The following is a 17,523-nucleotide window of genomic DNA, read 5'->3' on the forward strand; positions in this document are numbered from 1 at the left end:
GCCTAGATAATATATATATATATATGAAATTCCCTAAGTTTACTGGAAAATAAGTTTTTAGAGAAGCATTAGTTGTGATTATTAAGTATGAATAACATTTTTATCATGTAATGAGATGTTCACATGATCTTCACACTCACAAAATGGAACTTCCTTCTGGTGTCACCAAAGAAACCTGAAAGATGTCTGAAAGGCCCAATAAAACCCCTTTTTTCACACACAATGAAATGGATGCCTTACAAAATACAAATGAATAATTGAGGTCAATAATAAAATGTGCTGATTGTAAGTGTGTAATGATTCATAAAATTCAAAATTAATGTAGAAAAGTTTTTGATATGCAAAAATTATTGAAATAAAGTAATATATAAAAACTTAATAAATACACATTTGTGAAGTTCTACTGTTCAACAGTTCTTTGTTTTTTAAATGAAAAGTATTAATAGACTGTTTCTTCTTTTCTGGCAAGACTTAACACTAAATGTTGGAACACTGGTATGAGAATTTGATGGCATCAGCCATGAGAACATTAGTGAGGTCAGGTGCAGATCTCAGATGATTAGTTCTGGGTTATAAATGCCATTCCAACTCAAAGAGCACCATCACTCTCGAGAATGCAGTTTCACTGCTTCACAGATCAATGCAGTGGGGCCTTATAACTCTCTGGCAGATTCATGACATTGGGTATCAGTATCTGGGACTATGAGCAGATCCTGAAGACCACACCTATTGTTTTCTGCTTTTCTACCAACTTTAAACAAGCATTTTGTACAAATAAATATCAGCATTCACATTAATGAAAGAAAACCAAAGCCAATATGTCCATTCTGCTTTTGGCCCACCTTCCTATCATTCATTCATTCATTCATTCATTCATTCATTCATTCATTCATCTAAAACCAATTTCCAGAAAAGCTAGAAAGTTGGTACGTTTTGTTAAATGCAAAGTTCTTAACAAGTAGGCGTCAGTGATTTGTTTTTTCTCTTAAAAATGTACGCATCTGAGAAAAGAACAAAGAAAATATTTCTAATATTTTCATTGACCAATTGTTGATCATTTGAAAATATAATCAAATGTATAGTTTGCTACCGGCAACATATTCCAATAAAAATAGGATGGAGCGTATGGGCAGTATACACAGTGTCTGCAATTTTCTCTGAATGTCCAAATCCTACAGAAAATTTTGAGCATGATTTTGGGGGCAGAACGCGCTTGTTATTCATAATAAACATCAGAGCTTACTACATGAGCTAAATGTGGTCCAGGGTTTATTGAGGGTTTCTACTAAGTAACAGACAGCAGAAGTGTCTAAATTCACTAAATAGCACCTTACTATGTAACACACTACTAATAAAGGATTAGGCCCACATTTTGGTCACAGCCAAGAAGTGAAAAATGTATAACAGAAACCATGCCCTAAATATGGGGGTAGGTGTATTGCCTTAGAATATTAACAAAATATGTATTTGACCAGGGGTATTCAAGCAGAAGCTCTATACAATGGAAATGTTTCTCTGTTTATATTTACCGGTTTGAAAGAGCTAAAAAGATATATATATATATATATATATATATGTATATATATATTGTAAATGTAAGTGTAGTGTGAGCATTAGTTGTTTTATAATTCAGATGAGACTGAACTGATGCCTGTATTTAGTAAAGTCTTAATGTAGGACTGGGTAAAGCCAGACAGTTGGAAGGTCTAAGGCTGAACAAAGATCACTTCTATTCCTGAATCATGACATTTGTGTGATTATTAGACTGAACAAAATGTCTGTGAGACACACTCCCTTTTCCCAAGTGCAGTGGGAGTGATAGCTGTGGGTCTGTTGCTTCATAATTGCAGGGAAATGTATATTTGTTTGAAGTCCCAGAGTGTGTAGTGTGTTTGTGTAGAGAGGACGAGGGCGTCGGACGTTTGTTTCTCATACAAAGCTGTGGTGTCAAAAGTTGTTCTCTTCACTCTGTGGGGGGGCTTCCCACAGCGACACAATTAGTCTTACGATGGCCATTCCTTCTCTCCTGTTCTGTGTGTGTGTGTGTATAGGTGGTTTGATCATTCACAGTGCTGCAGAATGACACTGACATGGTGTGTGTGTGTTAGAGGCTTTGCACTGGTATGAGTGGATCAGACACAGCAGGCTGCTGGAGTTTTTATACACTATGTACACTCACTGTCCACTGATAGACACTCCTGCCTTGTTGGTCCACCATGTAGATCGAAAGTCAGAGACAGTAGCTCATCTGTTGTTGTACAGTTTGTGTTGGTTGTTTATCAGTGGACACAGTACGCCACCCACAGGACCCTGTTGGCTGGATATATTTGGTTGGTGGGCTGTTCTCCAGCAATGACACTGAGAAGTTTAAAATCTCCAACAGCATTGCTTTGTCTGATCCACCCTACCAGCACAACACACACAAAAACATTACATATCCTGTGCTCACTCAATTAGTGTTTACTAATAATATAAACACTATTATTAAAAGAAAATGGTTTGTGGTGCTGAAAAGCTATGAGTGTCCTGCACTCACAAAATCTTTCATCAAACAAGGCCACATCCTCTTAGAGGTTCTGCTCAATCAAGCAACACCAAGCAAAAGGTGACCATCAGCTGTGGAGGAACCCTTTAACACATCAAGCCTACCACTGTCCACTGTCCACAGTAGGGCTGATAGGAACCAGACGTCTAAAGCGCAGGATGCAAATCAATAGGGGGTCAGTTAATGAGGTTAAAAGTTATTTTAATTACATATTTAAAACAACTTCAGTTGCTTTGGGCATGGTTTTTGAAAAATACATGACATTTACTTAAAGTGATGTTATGAGGGTCCTGCCTTCCTTAGAAGGTTTATACTGGAGAGTCACTGCACGTTTCAGTCAAAACCTTGCAAAAATCTTTATTTACAAACACCCCAGCAGTAAACACAGGGTGGAAACGTCTTCATCACAACACAACAATATCAGAATAAAATGTTGTGACATCTGTAAAGTACAAAACTGAGAATTTTGGTCATTCGGCTGCTTCAAATATGCTGCTCTCTTGCTTTTGGCAGGATATAGAGAAGGACAAGCCCAATCAAGAGCTCCACCTTTAAAACAAGAACTCCAACAAGGAGAAGTGTATTAGGAGGTGGAGAAAAGTGAAGGAGGATGGAGGAGGTAGAAGTGGATTAGACGAGGTCAAAGACTAACAGGTTTCTCATAGAGATGAAGGTTGAAGAGAAGAAGGAGAGGTTACAGAGGACGTAATGAAGGTGGAGGAGGAGAATATTTTCTTTATTGTCGATTCAACTGTAATGTATTTATATCATTGCTCTCATTTCACAACAACACTGGAAGATTTGTTTACACTTTGGAGCAAAGAAGGATGATGGAGGAGAAGGTGAAAAGGGAGATGAAGGTGGAGGAGGTGATGACTGAGCTAAGAGAGGAAGAAGAGGGGATTGAAGAGACACAAATAATTGAGGTGATGGGGGAGATGTGATGACAAAGGTGAAAGAAAAGGAAAAAAAGTAGTGGGCATCAGCAAAATGAAAGGAGTTGATGCGGGGGTGAGATGAAGATGGAGGAAGTGGAGAAGGAGGACAAGATGGTGGAAGAGGTCAGAAAGAAGAAGGAGGTCAGATAGGTGGAGAGGTGATGGAGGAGGTGAAGATGGAGGAGAAGGAGGAATGAGGTGATGAAGGAGGTAAAACCCACAGAGCAGAATGGCATGATGATTACGTCTGTTATTGCATTGTAATTAATAGTTAATTACTTACTGTAGCCGAACCAGCTCCTGGATTATTTTAATGTCTGCATTTCTGGTTTGTAGTTCCACCTCAGCCTCTGACCCCTAACCTCCAGAAGAAGAAGTGTAGGTGGTCCCGGGAGATCTCCAAGAGGAATGGTATGTCATGAACATATGGATATTTCCACATTCTTAAAAATGTCATGTGACTAAACTGAACCGACCGCTGCATGTTTTTTGTGGGTAGTCTGTAATATTTTCTCTGTTGCTGTTTGTCCTTTGGCTCTGTGTCAGGCTCTGAAACTCAGAGTCCACATGGACAACATGGAGCCATCAACATAAAAAAAACCTAACCTTATCCCTAACCCTAATCTGTCTTTTTATTCCTGAATTTGTAGGTATTGATCTTCTGTATTAATCTGTAAATAATACTTTCTTTAACCCATTTAAATCATATTGTGTTGAGACTGTGATGTGTTTTATCAGAGTAATAACTGTCAAAGCTGATATGTTCATTATATTTTAAGGTAAGCAGGTTGGGAACTCTGGGGTTGCTAATGGAAGTGGTGTTGTTGAAGCCAACAGGGGGCACTGTCTCTGTCGTTTTTGTGGATCCCAAGGTCTGAGTGTAATGACAGGGACACTGTACTGGACAAATGGTGCAGTTCCTAGGATGAGTCGTAAAACTGATGTCCTGACTCTCTGAGGTCATAAAAAATCCCAGGTTGTTTCCTGGAAAACGAGTCATTCTGAATGTTACTCCGATGTCCGGCTATAGGACGAGGTTAGTTGTACGTGGGGAGCTGGGGTGATGCCGTTTTACAGCAGGACGTCCGTAATATTTATGTTGGATTCACACGTTTGTGTTACTGAAAGGAGCGGCTACTCCATTTACACATTGCCATTACACAGTTCTGAGAACAGACCACAAGCCAAAAACATCCATCTCTCAATGACCTTATCTTCTGGATGTGATGTTTATTTCAGGTCATGGGCGAGAACATGGAAAAAAAGAAAGAAAGTTCTAATCCTTACTCCAATGTTTAATGGTATTAACTTAAGATGCACGTTCATAAGACATATGCAGTCTGCTATTGCTCAAAAAATGCTGGAAGTCTCACTCCACTGATAGCACTTTTTCACCAAAAGAACTCTGGTTCTTGAACTGGTTCCGTTCTGACTCTTGGAACCTTGGTTCTTTCCAGTGAACCGCCCCGCATTTCTAGTTTAGAAGTTTTGAACCAAGGATACCTCATCATCGGGGTGCGGCGCTGTGTCATAGTACAGCACCAGAGCCGCAGATAAACAGGCATGACGGGGTCATTGTTTATCCTTTGTTTCCCATGGAGTCAGAACAGAGTGAGATATAATAAGTGTGCAATTGTTGCAGAGCTCTGAGCTGTCCTGCTGAGCTTGCGAACAGCGGAGAAACGTAACTAACGCAGAGCCACAGCTCTGGCCTATGCGTATGTTGTTGCACCACACTCAGCCCCAAATAGAGCATATCCCTGTTTTATTTCCTATTATTTATTTATATGAAATTTTGCAAATGACCCTGTCCAGCTCCAGTGGGTGATAATGTTTTATTTGAGGCTCTGAGCTCTTTCTTGAGTTACTCAACCTCAACATGCCCATGGACGACGTTATGGATCAAGCTTAAAACCTTCTTTGGTTCCAGCTGGGAATGGTTCCAAGCAAAATTGTTGGTGGAAAAGTTCTATGAGTGATCCTTTAGGTGATCTTGTGGATTGAAGAGTACTTGAATGACTCCTCTGATTTGTGCTGTACGTTACATCAGCAAATGCATCTTTGATCAGTTTCGTTCATGAGAAATCTGTATGAATCACTTTTACCATGGGATATAACGGAATATTCCTTCATATGTCAATTAGCAGGGAATTAATATGATGTAGGGTCAATTTTACTGCTCTTTTACAGTAGGTTAAAGGCTGTGAAATTTTTCCAAAAACCAGAGTGTGCACTGCAGAAAAATGACTGAAATAGTCTATTCAGACTGAGATACTCCATTATTAATTATACCATATCCAAAGGTAAAACTAATCCTGTCCAAATAGCAGTTTATAGCTGTGGTCACTTCTAGCCTCCTAATCATCCCCAACTTCAAATAAAGTAAAAAGTATTCACTAAGCAAAAAAAAAATAAAATTGTATGCACGCATATATGAACTTCAGTGACATCCCATTCTTAATCCAGGGTTTAATACGATGTTGAAAAGCCGTTTAGCAGCTATAATAGCTTCAACTCTTCTGGGAAAGCTTTTCACATAGTTTAGGAGGGTGTTTATGGGATTTTTTTTACCATTCTTCCAGAATGGATTTGTGCATTTGTGAGGTCAGACAATGAGAAGGTGTGACTCACATTCTCAGCTCTAATTCATCCCAAATGGGATTTATGTAGTTGAGGTGCAGGCCAGTCAAGTTCTTCCACACCAAACACATTCATCCATGTCTATATAGACCTTGCTTCGTGCACTGGTGCACAGTCATGTTGGAACAGGAAGCTGCCATCCCTAAACTGTTTCCACAAAATTAGAAGCAAAGTCCTGAACTTTGTTTGTTTAAGGCCAAACTTAAACACACTTCTCTTTGAGCGTTTGTTCTGAGCTTTACAACATAGAATACGACAAATGTATGAATTTACACACAACTGAGGTGGGCTAAGGCATGGTATGCTACATATAACTTCAATGTATGCATTGTATGAACTGTATTGGATTCTGCTATTGCTCAAAAAATGCTGGAAGTCTCACTCCACTGATAGCACTTTTTCACCAAAAGAACTCTGGTTCTTGAACGGGTTCCGTTCTGACTCTTGGAACCTTGGTTCTTTCCAGTGAACCGCCCCGCATTTCTAGTTTAGAAGTTTTGAACCAAGGATACCTCATCAACGGGGTGCGGCGCTGTGTCATAGTACAGCACCAGAGCCGCAGATAAACAGGCATGACGGGGTCATTGTTTATCCTTTGTTTCCCATGGAGTCAGAACAGAGTGAGATATAATAAGTGTGCAATTGTTAAACACACTTCTCTTTGAGCGTTTGTTCTGAGCTTTACAACATAGAATACGACAAATGTATGAATTTACACACAACTGAGGTGGGCTAAGGCATGGTATGCTACATATAACTTCAATGTATGCATTGTATGAACTGTATTGGATTCTGCTATTGCTCAAAAAATGGGAGAGTCAATTTGCTTTGAAATGACAGCTATAATAATTTATAGCCAACATTCTGTCCATGGGTCATTACACTGACCAGACAAGAAGTGAGGCTCTGACAAGGAAGAGATGAATGTGATTTAAATAAACAGCCAAGTACACAATCAAAAACATCTTCAACTACATTGGGTGATTCCAAAAGGGACAGGGTGTGTGTGTGTGTGTGTGTGTGTGTGTGTGTGTGTGTGTGTGTAAAACAGCAAGGGTTTACGTTCAGACAGTTCCCTCCATTTGGGCCATTTGTCCAGGGATATTTCCTCCTCCATCTGTTTGTTTTTCTGCTTTTGGTGTCTGTCTTCACTCCTCTCCAACTGAAGCTTATCACCAGATTAGACTTGGGTTGGACTAGACCCAAATTCTAGACAGCTCACAAAGTCATGCAGGTCCCATCCCACATCATGCTCAATCTCACACATCATTACACCACTTTGGGCTCATTATTTAGCTTGAGGTCACTTGAAGGCACTTTATTTGGAACACATTATTTAGCTTTTCTGAGGAATCTCAAAAAAACACATCACATTTTTAAAAATTTCAGATAATTTTTGAACCATGTTTAATATGACAAAGGCAAAAACGTTATATCATTATTATTCACTGATTCAGATCAGTCCACGTAATTAAAAAAATGTTAATATATTTTAAATTATTTTAATAATATTTTTTCTGTAGTTTGAGTTATTTACTGATTTATAAGACTGTATTTTCAGAATGTACTGTCCACCCCAGAGCCCGACCTCACAGAATGTGTTTGGGTTAAGCTGAAGTATAAGTGGAGTTGTGTGTGAAAAAAACGAAAATAATTTGCCTGAAAAGAATGAAAAAAAAAAAAAAGCAAAAATTAAATACTGAAATAAATTGCATTATATTTGTGTTGTCATGGCTGCAGTGTAAATTTTTTTGTTGTTTTCTTGATGATGAACTTGGAAACAAAATAAATAATGTACAGCCAAAGCATTTGGAAAAATAATTTATCATGATATTAATTTTGCACCACTATTATTGATTGTAACTCAGTTATGCAGTAAACCAGTCATTCCTGTGGGTGTGAGGGATTAGTGTGAGCGCTAATAAAACTTTGCAGCTTAAGGTGCTAAGTTTGTAAACAAAGGCAAATGCAAAGCAAACCTCTTGAGCCCCTCCTTGTTGGACATTGGTGCGTGTGAGCTCCCTCAGGTGGTCTTGCCTTTAAATTAGATTAGATTCCACTTTATTGTCATTGTGCAGAGTACAAGTACAGGGCCAATGAAATGTAGTTAGCATCTAACCAGAAGTGCAATATATAACATTATTTACATAATTTACATAAAGTGCAGTTGTGATTATTTACATAAAGTGCAGTTGTGAAATGACATTGTGATTATGGAAGTTAAGTAACCATATATACATACTGAAATATAAAATATGTAAACAAAGTAACATTGTGTAGGTGATGCATTAAGTACTGAGGGATAAATTAAATACAACTTTACAGAAGGTGCAATGTAATGATTGTGCAATGTTTGTTTAAAGTGCCTGAATAGTGTTCATCCGGATAACAGCCTCAGGAAAAAAACTGTTACGAAGCCTGTTAGTGCGGAAATGGAGGCTCCTGTAACGTCTGCCAAATGGTAAAAGGCTGAAAAGTCCATGATTTGGGTGGGTGACGTCCTTGACGATGTTTCTTGCCCTGCCCAGGCAGCGTTTGTGGTAGATGTCCTCGATGGCAGGTAATTCGGTGCCTGTGATGCGCTGTGCTGTTTTTACCACCCGCTGGAGAGCTTTGCGGTCTGCAGCACAGCAACTGCTGTACCATACAGAGATGCAGTTGGTAAGTATGCTCTCGATGGTACAGCGGTAAAAGTTCACTAGTATCCTGGGAGACAAGTGAGCTTTCTTCAGACTCTGAAGAAAATACAGGCGCTGCTGCGCCTTTTTGATGAGGACGGAGGAGTTCAAGGACCAGGTGAGATCATTGGAAATGTGGAGACCAAGGAACTTGAAACTGGACACCTGATCCACTGCAGTTCCGTTGACGTAAATGGTGGCGTGAGCTTGGTTCCTAGTCCGTCTGAAGTCCATGATGATCTCCCTTGTTTTGAGCGTGTTTAGTACCAGGTTATTGTTGTGGCACCACAAGGACAGATGCTGTACTTCATCCTGGTAGGCTGTTTCATTATTATCTGTAATCAAACCTATCACCGTGGTGTCATCTGCGAATTTGACTATTGTGTTTGAACCATAGGCAGGTACACAGTCATGGGTGAAGAGAGAGTACAGAATCAGGCTCAGAACACAACCTTGTGGAACACCAGTGTTCAAGGTGATGGTTGATGAGTGAAGGCTGCCTAATCTAACAGATTGGGGTCTGTTAGACAGGAAGTCTAAAATCCAGTGGCAGAGTGATGTGCTGATACCCAGTTGGTTGAGTTTGGATATCAGCATAGACGGAATCTGTGTTGAATGCAGAACTAAAATCGATGAACAGCATTCTCACATATGAGTTCTGACAGTCCAGGTGGGTTAGTGCAGTGTGTAGTGCTGTTGGGATAGCGTCCTCGGTGTATCTGTTGCTACGATAGGCAAACTGGTGTGGGTCCAGCGTAGCAGGCAGGCAGGATTTCAAGTGGGAAAGAACTAGTCTTTCAAAGCACTTGGAAATTATTGGGGTGAGTGCAACAGGTCGAAATTCATTTAATTCTGAAGCAGTAGAGTGCTTAGGCACAGGCACAATGGTGGCAGACTTAAAGTTGGATATTACAGCTGCCTGGGCAAGCGAAACATTAAAAATGTGAGTGAAGACACCCGCAAGTTCCACAGCACAAGCTCTTAGCACACGGCCAGGTACACCATCAGGGCCAGCTGCCTTTCGTGCATTCACTCTGCTGAGCATGCGACTGACGTCCGAAGTGAAAAGTACAAGTGGGTTGTGGTCTGGTGGAGGATGGTTTATTGAAGATAACTTGTTGCCCTGGTCGAACCGAGCGTAGAAGTTGTTCAGCTCATCAGGGAGTGAAGCACTGTTGGTAGATGGAACAGAGCTGGCTAGTTTATAATCAGTCAGGGTGTGAATTCCCTGCCACATACGCCGAGGGTCAGAGGAGGTAAAGTGCACCTCAATCCGGCGTTTGTAGCAGTGCTTGGCTATAGCTATTCCTCTCCTCAGGTTAGCTCTGGCCAAGCTGTATGCTTCCCTGTCTCCTGATCTGAAGGCAACATCTCTGGCTTTGAGTAGAGTGCGAACCTCTCTGTTCATCCAGGGCTTCTGATTAGGGAATGTTATTATTGTCTTTTGTGATGTCACTCTGTCCACACAGTTGTTGATGTGTTTCAGGACAGAGTTTGTGTAGGTGTCCAAGTGGATGTGTGAGCCTGTGGTGGCTCGGGCAGCATACTCACTCCAGTCGGTGTGCTGGAACTGTTGCTGAAGGAAGGAGTCAGCCCCATCCATCCAGATCTTTACAGTTCTGGTTGAAGGCTTAATCCTCTGCATGACTGGAGTGTATTTGGGAAGCAGGAACAAAGAAAGATGATCGGAAAATCCAAGATGGGGGAGGGGTGTTGTTTTGTATGTGTTTTCCACGTTTGTATAAACTTTGTCCAAAGTTTTTTGTCCCCTTGTGGTGCAGGAGACATTCTGAAAAAATTTTGGTAGTCCAGATTTTAAATCAGAGTGGTTGAAATCTCCTGATACAATAAAAGCTCCATCCGGGTGTGTATTTTGCAATTTGGTGATAGAAGCACAGAGACACTCCATAGCCGAGTTAGCGTTAGCGTCAGGAGGCACGTAGACTACGGCTGAAACAATACAGCTGAACTCACGAGGCAGGTAGAAGGGTCTGCATTTAATGATCAGGAACTCCAGGTCTGCAGAGCAGTGGGTTTCCACAACAACAGAGTCTGTGCACCACGTTTTGTTTACGTAGATACAGTTTCCTCCGCCGCGGGTCTTGCCCGTAGTCACGCTTGACTGGTCAGCTCTAAACAGCGTTCGTCCCTCCATTTCCACCACGCTGTCCACCACATCGTCCCTTAGCCACGTTTCCGTGAAGCACATTAAATTACAGTCCCTGAGCCAGCTCTGTGTGAGGGTCTAGAGTTTTAATTCATCCAGCTTACCCGGCAGCGAGTGAACATTCGCGAGAAAAACGCTAGGTAATGCCGGCCGGTGTGGGTTTAACCTTAGCTTAGCACGTAAGCCTCTGCGCTTACCTCGTCTTTGTTTATGCTGGCGTTGCCGGCGTCGGGTCTTTCCGGTCGACAAGATCCACTCATCTCTGGTGGAAGCTGGTTGAAGTTGAACTGATGCGTAAATCTGGTGTTTGTGCAGTGAATGTTAATTTCCAAAAGTGTCTGTCTGTCGTAGCTGTATTTCGCAAGAGTTATTTGCGCAAGAAAACTGCAGATAGCTAAGTAAATAAGTATAATATTACTAAAACTGGTAAGATGCTGAGCCTTGCGGTGTGATCGCGACGCCATCTTGGTCTATCTTTTATTCAGAGTGCTGATAAAGCTGTTGGTAAAGGGGATGGAGGAGCTCCGTGAGTGCATCTGGGAACAGAGCTCTGTGCTAGTTGTTTGTGGCAGGGTAAAGGCTAAAGGCCTCTGGATGGAAGTGTGTGCTGAAGGATAGGGAGTGGGCTGAAAAGGGGGATAATTAGTGGTGACAGGGACTGTAGATATTGTGAGACGTGACTGAGATATTTCTTCCTTCTTTCTCTACATAACCAGTGCTGCTTCCAGACTGGAACCACTGGGAATAGAAGCTGTATAAGAAACATGTGTAGCCTGGTGATCCATGCCATGCTTCTTACCAGTCACTTATAAAAGACACGCTACCCATCATGGATGAGGAGACACTTCATTTTTGCCCTTCACAATGTTCTTAATATAGGAATATTTTAACAGAGATGCGTGTCTTCTAATAATTTACCGTTTTAAACACTAAGCAAGTTTACTGTCTGTCATATCAAAATATATTGTGATTGCCTCACTATTCACTCCAGAAATGGCTTGTTTATTTCATCAATTTTCATTGAAACATTTAATATCTGGTTTAGGGACAGAATCTTATCATTGCATAACCTTTATATAATACATTTGCATCCTTTAAACCATTGATACATGAATTACAATTGCAGAGTTTATTCATTTTGAATTTTGATAGTTTTCCTCTATATCCTCCCACGTTTTTGTTAGACTGTACTTTTAAACTTCAGACAAACTTTTGAAGTAAACTATAGGTTGGATTTATGAGCTTTTTATTTCACATTATTTGATAACTTCGAATGATCTTAAAAGTAAGTGGGAAGGGGATCTAGGGAATTTGGCAGAAATTCATCTGGAGAATACACTTATCCTGTATCTGGCATTAGGTTAAAAAAATGAAATCGACTTTATTGGAGTAAAGCTCCTAAATAAGTATCTATGCCATATTCCTACACCTTATTGGCAGGTGATTAATATTGATTAGATGGAAGGACCATCCCTCCCAACTTTTTAAAGTGGATTAAATGGCGCAGCAGGTAGTGTCGCAGTCACACAGCTCCAGTGAACTGGAGGTTGTGGGTTCAGGTCCTACTCCGGGTGACTGTGTGTGAGGAGTTGGTGTGTTCTCCCCGTGTCTGCATGGGTTTCCTCCGGGTGCTCCGGTTTCCTCCCACAGTCCAAAAACACATGCTGGTAGGTGGAGTGGTGACTCAAATGTGTCTTTAAGTGTGAGTGAATTTGTGTGTGTGTGTGTTGCCCTCTGAAGGACTGGCGCCCCCTCCAGGGTGTGATCCTCCTTTGCACCCAATGATTCCAGATATGCTCTGGCCCCACCGCAACCCTGAACTGGACAATCACTTACAGATAGTGAATGAATATGAATGTGAATTTCATCTAGAGAAGGTAATATACACTATATTCCGAGGTTCTATACTTTATTTGTTCTATTACTATTTGTGGAAATAACATAATAATATGAAAATAATAAGAAATCTGACAATGTAGCCCATGATATCTTTATTTATCTTAATGTCTTAGTTGTGTATAATTTTTGAGCATGGCAAATCTTCGATAGAGGAGGGGATGGGTGGGTGGGGTTTTTGAGGATTGTTCACATTTTGTGTGTAATCAATAAAAGGACTTTGAAAAAAAAAAATACTGTGATATCATCCATATATGTACAGTACATTTAAAAGAGCAGTCTAAGTGTTCTTCGTCTTGATCAGGAATAAGGTATACTGATAAATGAGCACAGATAATTGAAGATATAATAGTGTGTCACATGCAAAGCGTAGCCTGTTTAGAAGAAGAAGAGTTACTTTATTAATCTCCTTAGAGAAAATCCTTCATTTTGTATAACCCATCTGTGAAAGCAAACACACAAACACACATTAGTGAGCAATACTGCCCAAACACTCAAGGGGCAGTGAACACACACACATACTAACACAACTGGAGCACTGGGCTGGCAAACACCTTGGCTCCCGGGAAGCAGTTTGGAGGTTAGTTGTCTTGTGCAAGGGCACTTTAGCCGTGGATGATTTTTTCCTGCCAGTTCTGAGAATTGAACTGGTGACCCCAAGCTTGCTTCTTTAACCTTAAAGCCTTTGCTGCCCAGAGCTTTGCTGAAGGCTTAAGTAAAAGAAAATGCTTAAAACTTCAATCAAAAAACACTTTTTACAAAAATTTGAGGGTGGACTAGCTCTCCAGTCTGTATGCATGCTCAAAACCAATGTGTTTACGAAGCCCTGGTGTCAGTAAATGGGTAAAAAAAACTGTGTTGTTCCGGTATGCAAGGCTTTCTCTCTCTCTCTGTTCAAAGGCAACAGAGAGACCGCTAAATGTTGAAATTGTTGATATTGCTATATTCCTGCTCCACAGGTGGGTAAATTTGACCTATTTTTGCTCTTTCCGATTACTTAAGGTGGACTGTCTTCAAATTTGAGAGTTGGCTGATACTGAAAGTGCTACAAAACCAAACAACTCGAGTTACAAATTAGTTTCTGTGGTGATTCAAACAGTGAATAAAAACTTACAGACAACTTAAATCTCAGCCATGTACAAATAGTAGTATAAACATTCATAAAAGGTGTGGAGCCTCTGAATGTAAACAAACAGAGAAAACAGGGTTTCTCCACTTAAAGAATATTTCAGGTGTATGTCATCTCTTACTGTGTGGTCAGATACAGTTTGAAATCCTTTTATTTTGTCTAGAAAAGTAATTTAGAGAAAATTGGACGGATGGATTCTAGGTGTTAGCATTTAGCCTATTTGTTTGCCATTTGTCTGTTTTCTTTCCCCGTCACCTGCACTGCTCCCTCATTCAGCTGCACCAGATGACTCTGCAGTCTCATTTAAAAAGTGTAAGTGTAAACTGACTCTGTCTTAATTGGATGATGATCACCTAATCAGAGCAAAGTGAATTATACCTAGTGTAAACAGGAATGTATTAACTTACAAAGCAGTGGTCCCCTATTAGTTTGACTAAAGCTCCTGTCACACATGAACGTTTCTCTTAGGTAACTGGCGAAGGGATCACTGGGTAAGAGCCAGAGTTGACCTCAGATTTGAAGCTGGCATGGACATTTCCCTGCATGGCATCTACACTCTATATGTTTAGACACCCCTTAAAATTAGTGAATTCATTTATTTTCTGGTTTATTTGTGGACACAGACATTCTGTTGTACATGTTCCAGAATCTCTTTTTAAACAACCTTGAAGTAGCTGCACATGAGTCTAAGTTTATGCTCAATGCCAAGGGCTTACTTGAGGATTATAAAGTTGCTCCAGCATTGGGCTCTGAAGCAGTAACAATGCATTTTCTGAAGTGACTGAGCTGTAGTCAGTACTTTTTGAATGCACTGGTCAGATCTAACCATCTAACATCAACATAAATATAACATTAGCTCACGCATTCACACCTATGGACAATTTTACACAGCCAGTCCACCTACCAACATGTGTTCATGGATTGTGGGAGGAAAGCCATACAGACACAGGGAGAATTTTTTATTATTGGAACATTTTTATGCCAGATATTTCCAAACATTTGCCCTGTGCTGGCAGTGGTTATAAGAAGCTATTAATGTGACTAAAGGAAATGAATATTCAACAAAACAAAACAACTTACTTAGTTCAAAAGCTGCAGCTGTGCAATGAAGCCATGTCTGTGTTTGCTCAAAGAATCCAACTGGAATGCATTGGTGAGTCTTCAGAACAGAAAAAGTAGGCTTTTTGATTGATTACAGGGTTGAGTGTTTACATTGGGTAAACATTAATTGAATGACAGATATTGCCTTAAGCATTTGTTGTTTGTTAGACTGGCTTATGTTTTTGTTTCTTTTTTTTGTTTGTTTGTTTGTTTTTTGTTTAGAAATGTTTTAGGACAATCTCCAATATTGAACGTTTTCATCTTTTAGTGATGAAAGCTTTTAGTTACTCCTCTGCTTTAGATCTGAAAATATCCACAGGGCATTAAGAGGAGATGTAGATGTCAGGATTGTTACTAAGGAAAGGAAATAGACAACAAAGAAGAACATTACAAAATCCAACAAAGAAGCTGCATGTGTTCCATGAAAATTGACAGGCCATCCCAGAGCACATGCTTAGACAACACGGAATTACAGTCAGAACTTTCTTGGTGGGAAAAATGTCTCTGATTGCAGATTATTCATGAAGTCTCCCAAAAAGAATGAACTATGCAATACAAGAAAAATTTACAAACTACTGGCACATTTGAAATTATATTGTGAATTTAGCTAAGGTTTCGGTATAATTTTTGTTTAACACATAAAAATATACTGGCTGGAAATTTAAGAGGCCATGTTATGAAAACAAATTTAATTGCATTAGCATATGTAATTAGCAGAATTTGGGAGCTGTTTTAAGAGGCAGAGGCTGCATCCGAAATCGTGTACTTCCATACTGAGCAGTATGCGAGAATGACTAAGGTGTCAGAATACATAGTATTTGTCGAGCAGTACGTGAAAAGTCCCCGGATGACGTACTTCATTGGGAGGAATTTTGAAATATGCAACCCCAGCACACTGTCCTATCCCATGATTCCACTGGTGCTTAGAAAGAAAAATGGCTGAAAGGGGGGAGCCAAAATTAAAATAATAGAGACTTTTGGGCCTTTTGTTGTTGGTGGTGTGATGTCATACATCAAAGGACGTTGGTAAGATTGTGGATGATGTGTGTCCGAGGTTGTGTGGATACTGCACAGTCGCTTACTGAAAGAGCATTCTGCTTTAACAGTTGGGCAGTGCACACTGGATACAATTCAGTACATACTGTTCAAATACGCGATTTCAGACCCAGCCAGATAAAATATAAAACATTTGCTGCATGAGTATACAGCATTAAAAATAATTGTGCTGCTTCTTGTATAGGGTGCTTCCTCATCCACATTTGAATCTTTCCAATCACAGTGCTAGACCTGCCTTTAAGTGAAAACAGCACAAAGACAAAGTTAAACTGAGCAAAACATGCATAGTAAGTGTGGAGAAATAAGAGTACTCAATAAATATGTTGAAAATGAGAACAGAGAAGAAAGAGAACAAAGCAAAAATGGCTAAAAATCTGAGCTTCAGCTCCTCACTCTTGGGATCTTGGGCTGGGCCGAGCTGTGGCTTGTTTAAAGAAAGAGGCGCTGAAACTGACCTTTCTGAAGAGGGCTGTGTAGACAGGGGGAGAACACTGCTTTGTTGTTTACAAAATATTGTTCTAAAGGGGACATTTTATTCAAAACTTAATTTTTGCATGCTTTTGTATTTACACTTGTGTCTCTACTGCTCCTATAAACATTCCAAGTGTGAAAAAAAACATCCATCCATTTTCTGTGAATCAGTAGAAAGATTTTCATTCATTATCTGTAACCGCTTATCCAGTTCAGGGTCACGGTGGGTCCAGAGCCTACCTGGAAACATTGGGCTCAAGGCGGGAATACACCCTGGAGGCACCAGTCCTTCACAGACACACACACATTCACTCACACCTACTGACACTTTTGAGTCACCAATCCACCTACCAACGTGGGAGGAAACCGGAGCACCACAGGAAACCCACACGGACAGAACACACCTTCACAGACAGTCACCCGGAGCGGGAATCGAACCCACAACCTCCAGGCCCCTGGAGCTGTGTGACTGCGACACTACCTGCTGCGCCACCCTGGCACTACCCCTCACCTTCGTAAACATGGGCTGGGTGGGGCGTGGCCAGCAACAGGTTATTTGCATAATAGTGACAGAGCCTTTAAATGGCTCATTCTGAGACTGGCAAGAATAGAGCTGGTGATATCTCTTCATGTGAGAGTGATTTTGTGAACAGAAATTCATGAATGTGTTTTGTATTGCCCACAGACCTACTGTAACTTGTTTAAAAAGATGCATAATATAAAAAAAAATAAAGTATGTCACAGATGTTTCATTGAGAACTATAATAACTTCTGGTAATAGGGGTTGAATATTTCCTCATTAAATAAATACATAAAGTTCATATATAGAGCATGTTTGTGTGGGCTGGCATCTCCTTATTATTGTTCAGCATCGGACATCTGTGGATGCGTGTATTTGTTTG

The sequence above is a fragment of the Hoplias malabaricus genome, chromosome 3 (genome assembly GCF_029633855.1).
Source record: "Hoplias malabaricus isolate fHopMal1 chromosome 3, fHopMal1.hap1, whole genome shotgun sequence".
Lineage (NCBI taxonomy): Eukaryota > Metazoa > Chordata > Actinopteri > Characiformes > Erythrinidae > Hoplias > Hoplias malabaricus.